We start from the raw sequence: 20,520 nt of genomic DNA, 5'->3' as shown, positions 1-20,520 counted from the left end.
AGCCAACCAGGTTATTGCACCAATTTAGCAGCTATCACAAAATATAACTGAAGGAAACCGAGTTTTGTGATTAACTCTTATCTAGGGCATTGGACAATGATATATAAAATACCATTTACTCTAGGTATTTAAATGTCTCTATTTCTATTGATACAATTCCACTTAGTTGTTAAATTGAACTAAGGGAAGTGGATGTTGGTGGCAACTTATAGGGCAGCGGCCAACGACCCTCTTGCCCATGTGTTTCGTAGGCCTGCATCCTTGTGAACAAAAACCAACATGTTATTACTTATGTCCACAAGAGGAATCATGTTTTATCTACCAACTAGCTGAAAGCATATCAGATGTTTCAAAGTAATGTCACAAAGTGAAAGAGCAAGGAAGAGACGAAATAAAATGAGTTGCCACACCGAGAAAGCAAATAAAACAGCTACAACTTATCAGTAGTTTGCAAGTAGTAGTAGTACTCATATAGAAGTAATCTAGTATGATACACAACCACGACATGGCTCGACACAAATGTTAAATCTCATTTACTTTCAGCAATGCACTACAATAGCATATTGGCATGAACACTTAACAAAAAGATCATCAAGAAGCAAAATATAACTCGGGAGCAAATTAGAGTCGCTTCAGCATGTTGCTTCCATGCTACAAATCCCTAAATCCTACCATATCCAACTGCTAGCATAGTCTAGTGACAAAAGATGTGAATGCAAGACAAAAGTGCTCTTGGTATTAGTAAAGACCAAGCTGAAAGAGTGAAAGGTAAAAGAGAAATCATCTGTGTCCGCACATATCTGGCAGTAAACACTCAAGATGTGTGGACCAAGTAGTAAGAACTCAGCCATTCTCAGTAAAACATTTGGTTTGCTTAAGCTACAATAGCGTGTAAGAAAATGTACATAATATTTAACAGAGGCCAAACTCTTTTACTACATGCCCAGGGACAACATAGTGGATTAATCATACTTGTGGGGACAAACAATTATGGAAGTCCTAATAGACATAAAGCACACAAAATCGCAACCTAGAGGAAAGGATGCTCAGACATTTAATACATTTTTTTCATATGGGGACTAACGAACCAGTGAATAGAACATACTTAGCAACATAATTTTCTTATGATGTCAAAGTACCGCAATATTTCTGGAAACAAATAGACATCAAATTCTAAAAGCCTAGAATGAGAGTACTACCGTTCATAGAAAACCAATTCTACAACCATAAGTGAGCGGTCTGCGGGCCTATGTATGCAAGTTGGTCGCGAACGAGGTCATAGCCGTGTTCCTGCGTGTTATGGTGATCATGCTGCAACCGCAGACCGCCATCTCCTATGCTTCTGATCGTCTCGTCCCTAATTTGATGGTCAAATTGATGGGCATATCATCACCCTCGCTAGAATCATCCTAGTAATGGCCATCACAACAGTGTCAGTCAAGCATCTAGCTTACAAAACTATACTATGACCGTGCTGTCAAATTCTCACAGAATCATCAATACGAACCAAGGCTCTGTCTGAATCATCGTCGCTTTCACCATCACTCTAATCATCAGCGTTGTTATCGCCCTTCTTGTTTTTTCCCATGCCAGCCTTCGCATCGGCCATTTGTTTCGCGGCACCGGTAGACCTATGAATCTTAACTTGCTTTGGCACCTTGTCTTTTGCTTCAGCTTTCCCTTGGAAAAACAGTACAAAAATGAATTAGGCAAAGGTTATCGGACAAAATACATGTGCAAAAGAAATGAAAATGAACTGAACAACAGAGCCAATGGATGGAGAAATATGCATGCCATTTTAATTCATTGGTGTCTGGAAAGATCTTGTCTTTCCTTCGTTTCTTATATCTGAAATCTGAAACACGAGCGCTACTGCAAGTACAAATTGATCATCCTTAATATCTAACACAGGACAAGTTTGCACGTGTATTATAATAACAAAGTTAACTAGTCCATCTCAGCATGCATGCGCAATTTGAAAATCCATTATGCCTGAAGCAAGCATGTGCGACCCAAGAAATCATCATCATGTGAATTTCAAAAATTATGGAATCATAGTACCACAATAAGACAAGGAATTAATAAATCAATAATATCAGTAATAAGAGTAGCACAATAATGCCTACCAATAGGCAAGGCTATCAAGAAGAGATAGATAAAGTAATAAAACCATAATCAGTTTACGGGCATCAATAAGGAATGCATAACTCAACTTTATAAGGTAGGATTGTATTGAATCACAAAACAACATACCACTTTGTACATATAGTAAAGAACAAACCGCACTATAGCAATATCAAAACCCTCTAGAACACAAGCTCTAGCTTTAGGTCCACATCAAATAAATATCAGGTTCAAAGTCAACTAAACTTTGTAGATATAGTAAAGAACCAGCTTACCACTTTGTAGATATAGTAAAGAACCAGCTGTAACAATTTGGAGATATAGTAAAGAACACAAGCTCTACCACTTAGGAGATATAGTAAAAGACTAGCTTTAAGCCCTCATCAGCTTTGTTTCTTATTAATACAAGAATTCTTACTCGTTCCTAACATATTCCTTGCATTTGGCAAGAAGACACACCGGATCACCATTTGCAGACACCATACATAGCAATCCAGCATGGGTGGATAGTGGATTACCTCGTCGCCGTAGTTGATGGCGATGGCATCTAGCGCGTCTATCCTTGATGCCTAGAAATAGGACACGAGGATGGCAACATCCTCTCCGGCGACACCAGTAGCGCCCCGCATCCATCACCGATACCGAGCCAGAAACTATAGGTTTCGTTAGTCAGCACAAGAAGACACGGCCACGGGTAGGTGCAAAACAGTAGTAATCAAACATTAGTGAAATCTCAATACTAAAATAACTAGGTAGTAGCTTCAAACAAGACTGATAATTTCATCACCGCCTATGCATGGTAAGAAAATAACCATAGAAAAAAGAATCTCCTCCCATACATGGTAAGCTGCCAAGTTGTTAATCAAGTGAAAATAGATTTTCCATCTTACACATGATCAGCAGAAAAAATATTACATGACCGATTCGATCATATAAATATCAGATCTGCAATGATAACAAAATGATTTCAATAGGTGACCTGCTCAAGCTAGCTAGCTATTGCTCATCATGTCAATGTTTAGAACAAACCTAAGCATTTACATCTCTGGTTCTACATCAAGTTCACACAAATGGACACCCAAACAATTAATCAGACCAAACCGCCAAGTAATAATCAGTGCTAAAGAATACTCTACGATGGCAGGTCCAAAGTAAAGTATCAAAACATATTTTAGTATGCAAAAGAGATCCCTCAGTAGTGAACCACAAGCTATATGATTATGACGGATGAAAAACAAGACTTTTGGGCCACAAGGCCTTGAAAACAAAGTCAAGATTGGATGGATCAAGATATATTAAGCAATCTTTAGGCATGGAAATTTTCACGAAGATATAAGATCCAGGTTCTGAAATACAAAACGCTCATTTTCAGAATATGGAGGTGGCTGCTGCACACATCACAATCTGGTGCCAGCAGCACTCCACTGAATATTATGGGAAGCCTAGCGGAGGCAGGAATCCCAAATAAATTAGCAACATCAATCAAGTGCTACCAACGAATTAGTGACACGATGGACGGATGAACTAGAGCATCCATCACCCCACGGAGAAGCATTTTTTATTTGCAAAAAAAAACAGAGCTAGGGGAAAAAAGTTAGGGTTCCTTACCAGGATGAGAGATCAGTCAGGGGCCGCCCAGGGCGGTGTAGTGTTGGGACGGCTGACCGCTGCGTTCGCCGGAGATATCCGCCGGTCGTCGGAATCGCTTTGTTGAATCCCTGTAGCCCCATCCACTGTGGTGCCGGAGAGGCCGGCAGCAGCGTGGATGGGAAAGGTCGAGCCTTGTGGCCTGAATCTCCGGTGGGGGAGGCGTGTACGCTGAGTGGGGGAGTGGGGTGGAGGAGAGCAGAGGGCGACGGAGTCGATCTGGTGCAAGAGAGGAGAGACTGGCGCGTGCGTTTCTTAGGGAGATCAGTGTGAATTCTGGGGTTTGATCATTTGATGATTCGCGTTTGATTCAATTCCACCTCCTCCGCCACGCTAATTGATTGAGAGAGATAAATGCGTGGTTATCTGTGAGGCTATTAATTCATTCAGCAGCACAAATTTTCACGTATAATAAGAGGAAAATGTTTACTGGCTCTATGGTGCACCATCTTTTTTGGGACTAAAAGAGATCAAGGTCCACGGAGTCACCTAGTTTTAGGATTACGACGAAAAAACATTTTTCACGAGTTCACCCAAGGGATCAAAATAAATTAAGAGATCAAGGTACACATGAGTGGCCAAGTTAATTTTTAGAACAACCTTGTTCACCCGTGTCAACCATTTTTCACTAAGTAGGTGAAGGTTCACATTTTTCACTCAAGAGATCAAGGTTCACAGCAAAACAAAATGTACCTCCCTAAGAATCCCAAAGCCCAGGCTGGAGCTAGCCAAAAAATCCCAATACGACCGCTCGCTGAAGAATCAAAATCAACGGCAAACCAGGAGCAGATCGATCCCTACCCAGATCGATGGGTGCTATCTAGCTAGCTAACCCACCGGTCTAGGCCGGCTTCTGAGCCAGCACCAGCATATTTACTTTCAAAAATAATGCTTGAAACTACTAGCATAAAGAAAGAATATGTAATTTTAATCATGGCGAATACATATTCAAGTCATAGTATAGCTGTACAAATACATTAGACATTCCCTCCCTCCCTCTCTGCAATCCTCAATATCACAATCCACACTCCTAGAAGCAAACAACCTGATTTTACATAACACACATCAACAGGTTCATTTCATTCCAAGATGAATCTAGCCCACTTCATGGCCATTGTGCCTTCCATGCCTGCCTTGCTCCAAGCAGGCTCGACGCTGTTCTGATTTCCATGTTTAGCAGCCCAGTAGCAGCAAGTGGCGTCTCGCTCTACTCAATACCCTGCATGAAAACGGAAAGAAGTGTGAGCTTGCCAAACTCTTGTCGGTTTCTCATGAGCGTGTTGGATAGATATTAGCATACCAAAAGCAAATAAAGGTTTATGTAAATAACAAGAAAGTCGCCACCTGAAATACATCTACCACGACAATATACTCATCGTTTCAGCTAATGGGAACAAGCAGTGGCTAGTGTATTCCAGGAAACAAAGACTGGCCACATCAGAAGTTTCACACATCATAAACAGTAAACTGGCATGCTTCCAACTAAGAGGTATAATCAGGGATAATATAAGGGGCGGTAGCACCACATACCAGATCATTATCATCCATCAGACTACCTTCGAAGGCAAGGGGTCTCATGCACATCTTTGATATCTGCACAAGAGGGAAGAATTAATCAAGAGTTGCATGTCTTAGCTAATGGAAACTTGACTGGCCTCATCAAACCCCAGAGTTCTATATCAAGCTCACATTCATACCAACAATCTGAAAGTCTGAAAAAATCAAAACTTAATCATGTCTGTAAGTGAAGTGAGAGGACTGGCTCAGGCCTAACCACCGGAATACAATAGTCCTCAATGTGGTTGTCACATTAATGTTTTGGCTGCAAAAGGTGACATGACGGGAGATGCATACAAGTTCTAATGCATATGCAGTCCGTTGAGGGTTGCACTAAGAAATCCCAGTAGCACAGTCTTGTGATTAAACATGTATCACCGGAAGAGCATCTAGTTGCAGCAGTATTTTTCGAATTACTTAAGATCACCTATCAACACAAACATCAAAATGAAAAGAGTAATACTTATGCACATTCTAGAACAAGAAATAAGCCTACAATAGTAAATTTGAGGCCTGCCAGAAACGGTACAAACAGAATTGAAGCATGGAAGCAAAAGATTTGAGGGCGACCAAAGAAAGAAAAAAAAACGACATGGACGCCCGACCCAACTTTCAGATGACAACCCTAAAACATCAGCTGCGTAGGAGGCAGGTGCGCTCCCTGGAGCATTTGAAAACACAACAAAAAAATGATCAGCAATACTATCTGTTCTCAACACCTGGATACATGAGATGCATTCAGAAAACTAGCTAGTTGCATTGTGATTTGGATCTGGAACAAGAGTACTAGATGCCCAAGAGCAGCGTACTGATCTGGACATGTTAGCAGAGCAGATTCTAAATCACAATCGGAGTTTTCGGCCGGAAGCTAATCAAGAACAGCGAATAGTAAGAAGGATTAGAGGGTGATGGTGACGGGGTTCGTCTTTCACCTGCACGGCAAGGGGACCGGTGGATGCGGACGAGGTCGCCGGTGGCGATGTGGGTCAGTGCCGCCGGAGAACGAAGACGACGAGGCGTCCCACTCCCTCAGCAAGGCGCTGCGCCGGAATGCCACGGAGGTGGATGCGTGCTCCCCGGCCGAGATCCGCGTGGCGGACAAGTGCCCTTGTTGCCGCCGTCGCGTCCGGGTGGCCGGCTGGCTGGCGTGCAGCAGCCGCCCTCGGCTACACGCACGACGCGGCAAGGCGAGCTCGACGGAGCGACGCGCACCATTCCACTTGGTGCACGTGCGCGGCGGCGAGCAAGCCGGCCAGGACGCTGTGTGTCGTCGTGGCGAGCGGAAGGAGCAGAGGGAGGGGCAGAGAGCAAAATGCTGTCTTGGACCTAGAGCTTCTTCGTGTCGACGCTGCTGGGCCAATTGGCTGTTTTCTTCTTTTCTTAGGGCAGTCACCTATTTTATTTGTTTAGGGTACGGTGGAACGTCTCTGTGGTGTCTTGGACCAAGATCCGCCGTCTTCCATCGATGAAATCGGGGAAAAAGATAAATCCACCACTTCCAGACCAATATCTTCGGTCCAGAAGAACCACCTCGCCCCGGTCACTAGCGTCGTCGCGGATAACAACGAACGGCTGCGACACACCAAGAAACTGATCTCGCCAGATCTAAAGAACAGCGAGAAGGGCAAGTTATCGATCTGAAGGACCGATCAGCACACGTTGACATCAACTCTGAGGCGCCGCCCAAGAGGTTGTCGCCGGTGTGCGAGTAGAGTTGAGGTGGGTTTATTAGGTTGGACGCTGCTCCCACCACCCCAATGGTGCACCACATCAGACAAACCCTAACCGTAAGCGGCAAATGGAGGGAGAGGGGACCAAGGCCAACGCCCTAGGAAGTTGAGATTGAGAGGAGCTTGGCCGCCGCCACCTCTCGGGAGAGGATGAGGAGGCGGAACGGTTCGTGACCCTTGTAGTTGATATGCCATTGGGTTGTTTGGAGGCTTGTGTCGAGGATGAGCGCACATGCGTTCAACGATGCTAAGAAACCACGCTTGTAAACTCGTTTAACTTTGAAATTCTAATTTAGAAGTTTAATCAAGTTTGGGTGACGAAACTTCTAGGAGGGTCCTTTTGTCGAAGCCGAAAAAAAGTGGGCCTAGACACTGCCATGAAGAGGAGTCGACCGCCGTGAGGAGAGAGCACGGAGAAGAATCATTGTTTGATAAGTAGGCATCCTCCATTCCTCGTTATACTCTGCTAATGACGTTGTAGAGTGAGGGCTTGGCTTCAAGAACAATGAACCTAGTATGTACCATCGCACGAGGCGAGTGGCGGCATGGATGTAAACAACACCATATCCCGTCGTGATGGGGTTGCTCGGCAATAATTGAAATACGGTTCTTCTTAGTCGACGCCTAGGATTGAGAGAAGAAAACATATTCTTTTGCATACATGGCATCCTCCATCACATGCTCGGCATGAGCAACGAATAAACGTGCTTGCACTTGAAATCTTCACCGGCCACTCACACAAAATACCAACTAAACTCAGCTCACATAGTTCAACAACGTACTACACACACAGAGTTGGCCCATGTCAAAAGAAGACAAAGTGCGGCGAACGCTCTTGTATGAGAGACGGAGTATCTATGAATGTGGCACGGAAGAAGGCCATTATTATCGATGATTTGTTGCGGTTTGTTCCAAACTGATGTGCAGAAAACAGGCAAGTTCATGTACGTGTTGATAAATTAATTGTAGCTAGTCGAGCCTTAATTTTCACATGCATGGACGTCCTAGTATTTTGGTTGCTCCGATCGATCTGATCTAGTAGTATTTCTCTCTTAGCAAAAATGCAGCAGCATATATGCGCGTACGGTACATGCTGTGATGAGAAAAGAAAAGAAAGAAGGAAAACGGAACGGATCGAGTGGTTTCTTTTTTCTTTGTTTGTTTTGTTTTTCTCGTCAAGTTGGAGCGCGAGATCGAGGCAATTAATGGACCCAGTAATTAATTAAGGAAGCGCACCCACCGATATGGATGGATCGATAGTTTTGAGTTGGAAGGAAATTAACGGAGGTGGGAAAAAAGGAGGCGAAACGAAACGAAGAGGTTTGGATTCCGCGCAACTGGCCGGAGGCATCGACTGAAACGAGATCCTTCGCGTCACGTCTCTTTGACTGCTATGCTAGCTGGCGCTGACCCGTCGATGCGCCTGCTCCAACTCCATTTCGCATGTTTGACTCAAGAAGCGCACCCGCCGTCGTACCTTGGCCTACGTCGCAAGTGCGATCGCGGGACTCACGTTCGGATCCGCGCTTGCGCTCGCGCTCGGTTATGGTCCGCTTCTTTAAATGTTCTCTACGCAATTGCCCCACTTGAATTCCATGTGCGCACGCGCGTGTACAAAATTTAAGGTAGTACTACTTCACAATTGCCTACATAATGGATCGAGTAGCTCATCATCTGCGAATCCGGCCGCTACCAGGGGATCCTTTGGCCACCCGATCTGGACGGACTCAACCGCATGGGTGTGTTCTTGTCTGATGGCGACGATGGCGCCGGCTGCAACATCAGCTTGTCCAACTTCAGAATTGTCGCGCTGGTCGAGGAAACTCTAGCATTAGTGTTCACCGCGGGCAGCGATGGCGGCTGGGGCATGGTGCACAGCAAACTCCCCGATGATCCAGAGACGATTACCGCCGACTTCTTTGCCGGGCGTGCCAATGGCTCTTCGTACTGGGGAGTCGAAGAAGACAGCTCTATGGTGCTTGTTCTTGATGAGGCCACCACGCGCGGTCTTCTCCTTGGACCGTCTCCCTCAGTATGTCTGGGGTCTGGCGCCTGATGAAGACACTGCCTGGATCATCGGCGGCGAGGATGGCGTGCTGCGCGCCGTGCGTCTGATAGGCAACGATCTCAATGTTTTCGTGCGGAGGCATCCGGGTTGCAGCAACGATGACGAGTGGGTGTTGGAGAAGCAACTGGACTTGCTGGAGGCCACCGTACGCTGGGCTGCCGGGGCACGACGAGGCCTTTTTCGACCAACAAGGCTTTTTTCATGGGACAAATGGCAAGTGTATCGTCCTCTCGCTAAGTGATCAGACATGGGTATTCTCCGTTGACCTCGACACGATGCGGGTAAAACCCGAAACATACATCGAGCAAATGTACCCTTACGAGTTGCCATGGCCCCGATGTCAGCAAAAAAGGAAGACAATAATCCTGCTCATTATGTGTCAAAATTCCTGGAGATCAAAATTGACTTGATACGAGACTGTACAAAGGATGAGACTTTTTTTTATCTTATATCTGAAAAAAAAACGTACACAATTCAGGGGTGCTCATATATACTTACAAAAACATGGGTGACTGCATAGTCGGAGGATTGAAGCCAACAGAGCGTCATAGTAGTTGGTTTTTTATATCGTTTTTATGTATCTCATGTCGATGAATTATGGACTTCTCAACGGCTGTGTATCCTGGTTATGCAGAGGCTGGGTGTAATGCTTAAAACTTTGAGTAATAAAGCGCCCCTTATCATATATACTTAAAAAACAATTTTTTTCCTATGTCAAATTTATCCCTTTCCATGTCTTGGGATTACAACTATGTTGTAACGCCCTCTTATGTCCGATTCAGAAGTTGTACTTGTCCCTAGACTTGCATTGTGTCCTCTGATGGAGTTGGATTTTATATCTAAATGTGGCAAGAAAGAAATGTCGTTGTTTTTGGTCCAAATATCCAGAAAATAGGTAATGATATCAGTACTATAGATCAAAAAACACGACAAAGCAAAAACTAACCCTAACCCGCCGCCGGAAAGGCCTCCCCACCGTCATCCCCTCCGCCGCCGCTGCCGCGAGCCGTCTCCGCGGTGGCGGCGGGCGCCCTCACCTCCAAAGGGGCTGAGGGGGAGCTCGCCGTGGAGGCTGTGGCCGCGGTGCGGCGCTCGTGCGGGGCGCTGCTCAACGCGGATCTGGAGGTTGCGGCGGCGCGGGCGGCTGTTCGTGGCTGCTCCGGCAGGCTCGCGGCGAGGCGGCGCGGGAGGCTGCTCCGGCAGGGCTCGCGGTGAGGCGGCGGTCGGCGACGTGTGGTGGTGGGCAGCAACGCCCATCGCCATGGGCCTGGGCGGGCCTGTCGCCCCGGGTTGCGCCTGCTCGGCTCCGGATCTTGCCGGTGGGCTGGCTGCCGTGGTGCCCTCCTCCAGTTGTGGTGGCCGGAGCTGCTGCTCCGGTGGTGGCAGTACCACTGCTTCCCCTTGTCTTGACCATCTCGGTCTCAGATCTGGCGAACTAAGGTGCTGCTACGGTGGTTTGGCAACCTTCTCCTTCTCCGGCGGCTGAGTTGCTTCCTGCGGTGGTAGTCCTTGCCTGCAACCTCACCGCTTGTCTCCGTCTTGTTAGGGGAGAGGTCTCTGGCCCGAGTGAAAGCTTTGCTCGGTGCTTCCGAAGCTGACCACGGTGACGCCTGCGGGTGCCACTTCCTCCTTGGAGGCGTGTTCATGGGCCTGACCTTTCCTCCACTCGATGCCAGGGGAAACCCTAGGTCTGCTTGGTCAGACCGGGCGGCGGCGGTGCTACAACGCCGTTTCCCTTCTTGGAGGCGTCGCCTAGGCTGTGTGGGGTGTCCCCGCTGTGGCAATCGGAGCTGGTGGCCTCGCTGGTTTCTCCCGCGAGGTTCGGTTGTGATGTGCAATCTACTTCTTCAGGTGTGAGTCTCCGAGGCGCAATGTACATCATCATCAACGTCCTCCGGTCATGTCCTTACCAAGTTCAGCCAGACCCTGCCATTCGCTCGCCGATTCTTCTAGGCACATGAGTAGTGGTACGTTGGTCTGGACAACTTTGGTGTTCGGTCGTGCTTTGGTGGTGCTTGGTGTTGGCTGTGACGCGGTTTTGAGGCTCGATACCTCGCCTCTTCGCCATTTTTTGGATAGAGGTTTGGTTAGGCATGCTTGTCGTTGTTGATGTCGGAGTGTGTTGTAAGCCGAAAGGCGAGTGTGGTTTTGTAGCCATTCTTTGGCGTTCTTGTCAGCTTAATATAATAACGCGCACATCCGTTGCGGGTTCTAAAAAAAAAAGACCTTCCCATGGCACTCCGAAAATCATTTTCATGTGTAGTTGGAAGGAAATTAATGGAGGTGGGAAAAAAGGAGGCGAAACGAAGAGGCAGAGTCTTCACGTCTCTTTGACCCGTACGTCACCTTGTCGTACGTCGCAAGTGCGATCGCGGGACGGAAAAAAAAAGGAGACTCGCGCTCGGTTTGGATTTGATTTAAAACAGAAACAAAACGGAGGGGCGGAAATAAGGAGGCGATCGAGCGAAACGTAGAATCAGTTCGGATTTTGCGCCCACTTTTCACGATCTGGAGGCAGGCATGAATCCAGTGAAGATCAACGAGAATCGTGCGTACCAGTTGATTTGATTTGATTGAGCCTGGACTGGTCTGGTGTGATCAGCAACCCATCCGCGACGGCTAGCAGCCTCCAGCTCGCTTCCTACGCGACTCGGTACCAGAGAAGACGCCCGGCCGATTCGGATACCTCACACATAGGCCACGTTTAATTACCTTCCCGAATTCGGATCAATCCCGCTGGATACAAAATCTGGGAGTCGGAGGTCCTCTCGGCCGCCACACTAGATCTACCGCAGTATTTCTCGGCAGATCTTACCTTTTTCCGTCACAATGAATATGTCACCGGCGGCGCAACATCGACGGCGGCGGTTGGACAAGGGTGAGTCCAGGCCCAAGAAGAGGAAAGGGGCCGGGCGGAGGACGACCGTGCACGACCTCCCGGAGCACGTCTTCGAGCAGATCCTCTTCCGCCTCGGTCCCTACTCCCCTTACCTCGTCCGCGCCGCCGCCACGTGCCGGCGGTGGTTCCGCGTCGTGGCGGACGCCGGCTTCCTCGCCCGGCTCGCCACGACGACGCACGCCGGCGACTACCGCACCGTCGACGGATGCTCCGTCTTCATCCCGTCCTCGCCTCTCGACGATGATGGCCGCCGCCGCTTCTCCCTGGACTTCTTGCCAGACAGCGAGTCCTGGGAGCTCGCAGACAGCCGCGACAGCCTCCTTCTCCTTTCCAAGAAAGAGTCCGCCTACGAGTCATGCTCCCTTGAGCACAACTATGACAGTTGTCGTTGTTGCGACGTCGTCGTCTGCGATCCGCTCAGGGCACGCTACCAGGTGATCCCATGGCCGTTGGATGGTGTGGACAGATCGGATTGCATCGGTCTGTTCCTGGCCGGCGAGGGCGATGGCCGTCCCTCGAGCATGTCCAATTTCAGAATCATTGTTGTGATCCAGCAAACCGAAATGTTTGGATACACAATAGGAATCGACGGCGTCTGGCACTCTATACGCGAAGAGTTCCCTCGCGATCTGGAATCGATCACGGGTGACTTCTTTGCCGGGCGTGCCAATGGATCTTTGTACTGGGGACTTGAAGAAGACGTCACTATGGTGATTGTTCTTGACGAGGCAACCTGGACTCTGTCCTTGGCCCGACTTCCTTGGGGGCTATCCAGCGATAAGACCGCCCGGATTGTCGGTGGCCAGGACGGCATGTTGCGTGTTGTGCGCCTCATAGTCAAGAATCTCTATGTCTTCGCGCAGACGCGTCTTGGTTGCAACGGCGACAACCATGAGTGGGTGCTAGAGAAGCGGTTGTGTTTGTCAAACACCACAATTGGGCTGCCAGGACGCGATGAGAGCTTGCTCAAACAGAAAATTGTTATTATCAGGGCAAACGACGAGTACATCCTCCTCTCACTAAGTGATGGGACATGGGCATTCACAGTCGAGCTCGATATGATGCGAGTAGAGAGCGAACACCCGAGGAACAATTACACCGGAAAAGTGTACCCGTATGTATTACCATGGCCGCCGGTGTTGTCTGATCTCAGCAAAGAGCAATATGCTGTAGTGCGTAGGCATAAGTGTGATAGGAAATAGCTCAACAATATATTGTGAAAATGGTCATCCTAGCTTCTGTTAAAGGTAATTATTCTTTGCTTAGTCCTAATATTTATGGATTCATGGCTTATATGGTAATTATCAGTCCTTTGTATCTAATCTGATTAATTATATGATGGAAACTAAGTTAGAAAGATGTCTAGATTTTGCTGGTGCCAAGCCTGAGGGTATGTTATCCTATTTGAAAATCTAGATGCTATAATTGTGTATATTGAGAAATTTGGTGATCTTAGATATGTAGGATGATATTACTATCCATTCTTTACATAATTCCTAAGATTTCTCATGGTAAGTATAATTCTGGAAATGATTTAGAAATGGTAATAAAGATGGAAGATGCAACTGATCACACTGAAGTTATGGATAACCTGAAAGAGTGGACAAAGGTAAAATCTAAAAAGAAGCCCCTATGGCTTGATAAACAAAAAAAACTATGGTAGTTTTTTCCTGTAAAATATGGGCTTTTGTATATCTGACATAATTCTTCCGACTGCTAATAACATCAAAAGGCATAATGTGGATCTTGTGGGTTTATAAGAAACCAAGAAAAGTGCAGTTTCTCATGCAACCCTTAACATGATTTCTAACTATGCACCTTTTGGCATCTTATCCCAGCACAAGGCTCTATTGATATGGATCTTAGTTGGCTTTATGGATTCCTCTATTGATCTTATTGATCATGTTAACAGACAATTTGTTTTGAGCTATGTTGTTAGAAGTAAGTATGACCAAAGGTTATGGCAAATGATAATTGTTTATGGTGCGGGGTCAAACTTTATTTCATACTTGAGTTGCATGATTGAATGAAAACACTTCCTACCATATCCTCATAGTAGGTGGTTCAAACCTACTTAGGGATCATGTAAAAAGAAAATGGCAATATAACTATGCAATGGGAGTTTTTATGTTCAATGGATGGACTAATAGATGGGCTTTGATTGATTAAAGTTAGCAAATAGAAGCTAATTTGGGGCAATCATCAAGATAATTTTGATTGTATATGCATTTGATAGTGTTTATTTTCTATATCATGGGATAGTTTTCCTCATGTAATGTATGCTAAGCCTCTCCCATTTATGGGCAGTGATCATACTCTTCTTTAGTTTGAAAATGGCTCAAATGGAATGGTTTGTCATGTATATTTTTGGTTTGCAAAGGGGTAGTTAAGTGAATTCCTCATCCTCGTGGAGATCGAAATCTAGGAATCCTAATTCCAAATTCCAATCTTATATATGTTTGGTAGTATAAAATTGCATATGTGTAGGAAATAAAATAACTGGATGGAATAGTGATGATGAATATGGGTGGAAACAATATTTGTTAAATGACTTAGATATTGTAGATGCACTTTTGAAATAATGTACTCCTAGTGAAGGAGAATGGCCGAGAAATATTTCTCAAGAGCTAAAATGATAATTGGTCAAAAGAATAAACAAAAAAATTGGATACTATCAAGAGATAATTGATTTTCTTCTCAGAAAAATAATCCATATTTTCATGCTAAATCTATTATATTGGTTGTACTAGAAGGCCCTTGTGTGATTGCGGGAAGTAGAAACAATATGCTAGATGTTGATTTGAACTTTATCAATAATATTTTTTGTTTTGAAATCAAATCTGATACTATGAATGTGGAGCAATTTTTTGATTTTTTGACCTATCAATCTTTGCAATTTTAATGTGAAATTACATTAAAAAGCAATGAATAGTAGGGTGTCTCCAATTGTGTATAGGTTGATTTCCTATAATAAAACAGCATTCTTAAAAGTTGTTTTATCCTAGCAAGTGATGTAGCTTCCCAGTCCATTTCTTAATTAAGCTAGATTATGAGAAATCATGCGACTAAACTGAGGATTTCTTCATGAGGTTCTTTTACCCAGGGGCTTGGGTCCTCATGGAGAAACTAGATTGATAATATCCTAAATAATGGCTTATTCCTTGTAAGATTGAGTGCCATCAATAGTAATTGTGCCAGAGCTAGCAAGTGACTTAAACAAGGGGATCCCATCTCACCCCATTCTATTCAACCTGTTTGATTATGTCTTCTCCAACTTTTTTACTAAAGCTTCTAGGCATGGTACTATTAGTGGTTTATTAGCTAATATATCTGAAGGTGGTATTCTTAGTTTATAGTACGCTGGTGGTAATGTAAGTTTTTTTAGGATGATATTTTCATTGCTAGAATTCTCAAATGGATAATAACTTGTTTTAAGAACTTTTCTAGTCTAAAAATTAATTACAACAGGAGGGACTTAAATATCATGAGGTTCCTCTTCATATTTGGAAATTTACGAGAGGTTATCTCCATCCTATTAGTGCTAAGAGAATGAAGTATGTTCGAGGATGGAATGGCAATTTGTTGTCTAATGGTATTAAGGATGGAAGGTCCCAACTTATCTTCTATATTTCTAAATTTCCTAAATGGGCAATCCATGCAATTACCTCTCAAACATCATATTTTTCTTGGGTGCTTGGACACACACTTGCTTGTTGGGATTGTGTGCGTCTCCAAGGATTTGATCTTGTGACATGTGGAAAATAAAAAAAAATCAACTGGAGAAAATTTGAATAAACATAGGAATCTGAAATATATAACTATTGTTTTATGTATGGAATCTGAAATATTCATCACTTATTTTTTTTGAATGTATCATTGCATCCTATATATGGGAGTTTGTTTGCTCTATTTTCTGAATGTAATGTTGGTACTAACTTAAATCTGCGATAAATCATTGGATTGGTGAGAAGAGAAATGTTGGTTTTAATTTGGTCCTAGTTGCTATCTTATGGTATTTGCTGATTCTGAGAGAAGAACTCTTCTTTCAGGGAACAACTTGGACAAGTATGGATTATGTCTGGAACAAATCGCTATACATCCTTCATCGATGGAGGAAACATTTCAATCCCTAAATCAGAGTTGTTGGATCACATGATTTTCATGTTGGAAAGAACAAGAAGGAAGTTGCATGCAGATCGTATTGTCGGAACCCTTGTCACCAAAATGCAATGGTCAAGCTCTAGACATTGGATACATTATTTTTTCCTTATATGACTTGAAATCCATAACATTGTCATGAGGCTTTACTTTACTTTTCATATGATACTTAAGGTTTTGGTATGGATAATGTGATTTCATGTTTAATAAACAGGATGAGGTTGCCCTCCTTTCTTTTAAAGGGCATAGTTGAAGTATTTACATCGAGTGAATAGTATACCATGAATACTTCATGTACATGTGTCATCCACGTGTTGAAACAAACTTTCTAGGAATATTTCATGCATAAACTAGATAAAAGAGTTAGTATGGGTTTGCATTACATTGTTTCAAGAGCATAATGGGTGTTTCATTTCCCTTACTACTTTGAATGAAATTCAAGGGTTTCTTGGTTTAGTATGGATTGAGTGTTCTTACTTTATTGCATTGTTTCAATAGCACAATGGGTGTCTCATTTCCCCTACAACTTTGACTGAAATTCAAGGGTTTCTTGGTTCAGTAAATGGGTTGAGTGTTCTTGTTGTTCCTTTTACTTTGCATGAGATTGATGGAGTTGTTGAACACTTGAAACCTGATAAGGCTCTTGGACCATATGGTTTTAATGGAAATTTCTTAAAATATGGTTGTCCAATTATTAAGGGGGAGTATGTCCAACTCATCGGGAATTTCATCGTGGCAAGGCCCCTCTACAAAATATTAATGGATCTTACATTCCTATGGTTCCAAAGAAGAATACTCCTGAGACAGGTTCAGGAGGTGATAACTACTTGTATTCAAATAAATATGGATTTATTAAATCCAGAACTATACATGATAGTCTGGCTTGGTCTTTTGAATATAGTCATCAATGCAAGCAATCAAAAAATAAAGTGGTCAGTGTAAATATTGACTTTGAGAAGTTTTTTTATACAATTGAGAATCATGCTATAGTGGAAATCTTGAGATGTAAGGGCTTCCCTCCCTTTGGTTTTTTTATACCAAGTGGGTTAAGGAAATTATTTTTTTTGGTTCTTCCTCTATCCTTTTGAGTGGGGTAAATAATTATATGTGCTTGTTGGTGTTTTTCTTCATAGCATGGTAAATCAGGCCTATCAACAAGGGTGATTAAAGTTGCCTATTCTTGAGGATGGTGATTTTCCTATAATTCGGTATAGATGATACTTTAATTGTTCTTCCTCCTGAAGATGATCAGTTGTTGTTTTACAAAGAGCCATTGGATTAGTTGGCAACGATTACTAGTTTACAGATGAATTATCACAAGTCCTCACTTGTCCCTATTAATTGTGATCAAGGTAATGTTGCCCATTTGGCTCAATTTCTTGAGTGTCAAGCTGGTGCTTTGCCCTTCACCTATCTAGGCTTTCCCATGGGGACAACAAAGCACTTACCTAGAGATTTCTCTTTCCTATTATTTATATAATTGAAAGGAGGCTCTCATCTATTGTCTCCTTTTATCTTATGGAAACAGCTTGGTTCTTGTTAATTTTGTCCTCTCTTCTTTACCTACATATTTATGTCCATTCTGGCTATTCCAAAGAGTGTTATTGATATTATTGATAATATTGATAAGGCAAGTACAAGATGCTTATGGAGGAATAAAAAAGAATAAAGAGAGGGAACATTCCTTAGCTGCCTGGGATATGGTATGCAAACTGAAATAGAAAGGTGGCCTTGGATTAATCAATTTGGAAGTTCAGAACAAAGCCTTGTTGTTAAAGCACTTGGATGAATTCTATAACAATGCATATCTCCCATGGGTAAAGCTAGTTAGAGATTCTTACTACCATGAAGTTTTTCCTCATGTTGTGACGCTCTCGGGTTCATTCCTGTGGAAAAGTGTGATTAGGATGTCGGGTGTGTGGAGGAGTTTGAGCAAATACCGACTGGAAAATGGAAACTCTATTTTGTTTTGGGATGATTTGTGGCATGACGAGATGATGTCTGTTAAATTCCCAAGGCCTTTCTCTTATACCAATGATAAGCTTGTCTCGGTGTTAGGTTCTTTGCTCTATGACAATATTTCTCGGGCCTTTGATCTCCCACTTTCTTCTCAGACATACCTTGTGTATAATGAGAAGAAGAAAATTAAGCGATGTACCATTAGTGGATGAGCAGGATTAGTGGGTTTGTAAGGTCAATAAAGGAATCTATGTGCCTAAGGTGTTCTATGATCAGTGTTTTGCAGTGCCGCAAAACCATCATACTTCAAGTTGGATTTGGAAAAGTAAGTGTATGTCAAAGCATAAATTCTTTGCATGGTTAATTCTCCATGACTGGATCAATACAAAGGACATGCTATTGAAGAGACATTGGAAAGTCACAAATAATAATGATTGTGTATTGTGTAATGAATATGTATTGGAGGATTGGAGACATATGTTCTTTACTTGCACATTCACCTAGAGGGTGTGGAATTATGTTCAGATTGAATGGAGAAATTGGTCAACTCATGAGAATCTGGTTTCTGTTAAAAAAAAAAGAGAAAGAGGTTTAAAAGGTCTTGCTTCACGTAAATCGTTATTTTAGCATGTTGGAATATTTGGAAGTACGTAAATGGATGGATCTTCAAATTTGAGAGATTCTTTTTTTTTCCAATGAAGGAAATTTGGTTTTGTTTGTGTTGTCACCATGCTTAAACATAGGGTGAAGACTAATGTTGGTTCCTCCATCTCACATTGGCTAGTTAAATTACCATAGTTTGTCCTCTTTTCTCTTTCCATGTATATAAAGTTTTAAATATGTTTGTAAACTATTTGGTTTGGTTTAACATAAGGCTATGGGGGACTCTCCTACCGTAAAATCTTCAAAGAAAAAGTTCACCTTGAAATGTGCACGCTTCTTCCCAAGTTTATTGGAAAGCGACGACTCACACTTTTGGGCTGGCCTAATCGTGATGAAAAAAAAATACTTCTTCCGGTTTGGATCATTTACTATTAAGATCGTCTCAAAATTAAGTTCTAGGAGGATGAGTGGATTAGAATGCCCTCCTCAAGACACATTACCATCTATGTACAATAGTGTCCCTCACAAGTGTGATATAGTCGCCAAGGTAATGGGAAACCTCTACAGCAAATGCATCATTCATGTGAGATTTAGTTGGGCTCTACTTGCGACATAGACTGCTCTTGTAAGGTTGTTAGCCATAATCCAATTGTCACAGGAACAATAAATTTTGCAAAATCTACACAAGAATGGTAAATTTTATGTGGTTATATACATAGAGCATTAGTACATTCAAATATGACACTTAGTAATAACAAAAGAATTGAAAAATGAATGTGCCTCTCATCAAAATGAAAATATTCACGTAGTACCTTCACAAAGGTGTTATCTTTATCAAGGATAACCTTGCGGTGCGCAACTGACAAGGAAGCTTAAAATACTGTTGTTATCATCATTATAAGACTATGAAGCACCTTTATTTCAATTGCAAGTTTGTATCCTCTATATTATCAGTCAACCAAGTTTTTTCCAACGTGTACCTGCCACACAATGTGTTGCCATTTGGAAACTTGTTGCGCATAATCACTTACAATTATAAAATTTTCATTAAGGTGGAGGGGTCGCGAAAATTAACTTTTGATTTCAGGTGCATATGCTCCTTTTACGACAAATAACATATTTTAAAATGTGAAAAGAAAATCTAGAAAAAATATTTCACGCATACTTGTCTTCATTCTATGTGCACACTTAAAGTTTCCTGAGAATCTGATAATTTTTATGCTCTGTGTAAAAAAAGAAACAAAAAAAATCTCCTGCAACCACCTAATTCAGCACTGATTTTTTTTTGCATAGGCAACACAAAAAAGTGCTTGCCTCTAGCATTTTACATTGACACTTGACAAAATTAATGCCTCATTTGACCCGTCAGTAACTACTTCAGAATCTGGAGGGGTTGGAGCCAAATTTGTGCATGTAGGCGCCAAGATTTTTGGGCATGGAATGGTGTAAGTGGTTTGGCGCGAAAGCAGACCTACCGTGGCGTCGATCTGCTTCAGCGAGCAAAAACCTTAGCACTGACCTGCACAAATTCAGCTCCATCCTCTGGGCCAGATTTCAAAATAATTTTGCACCAGATTTGAAAATAGTTTCAGATGAAACATCAGCTTTGTCAAAGGACCAGATTTATCAAAAATTACGCATTTTACCATTTTCTTTCTCTAGTATTGCGAATGTGTGTCTGCTATGCAGAGGCCGGATAAAACTACTGTAGCTTGTGCCACTGAGTTCAACCGTGTTTCCAAGAAAAATATAATTCGCTCACCGGCGCGGCCTGC

The 20,520-nt window shown here is 43.3% G+C and overlaps 1 long non-coding RNA gene across 1 annotated transcript; it reads right to left on the bottom strand.

Moving 5' to 3' along the window:
* Positions 1–4,678: 4,678 nt before the first annotated feature.
* On the bottom strand, positions 4,679–6,661 carry LOC127327624 (uncharacterized). The gene is made up of 3 exons (XR_007868655.2): positions 6,261–6,661; positions 5,302–5,364; positions 4,679–4,990 (listed from the first exon to the last, which is right to left on the bottom strand). It is a non-coding gene; the product is annotated as an uncharacterized lncRNA (long non-coding RNA).
* Positions 6,662–20,520: the final 13,859 nt, after the last annotated feature.

This window comes from Lolium perenne, chromosome 1, assembly GCF_019359855.2.
Source record: "Lolium perenne isolate Kyuss_39 chromosome 1, Kyuss_2.0, whole genome shotgun sequence".
Lineage (NCBI taxonomy): Eukaryota > Viridiplantae > Streptophyta > Magnoliopsida > Poales > Poaceae > Lolium > Lolium perenne.
Note: the sequence above shows the minus strand (reverse complement) of the source record. Positions and strands in the feature narration are given on the sequence as shown.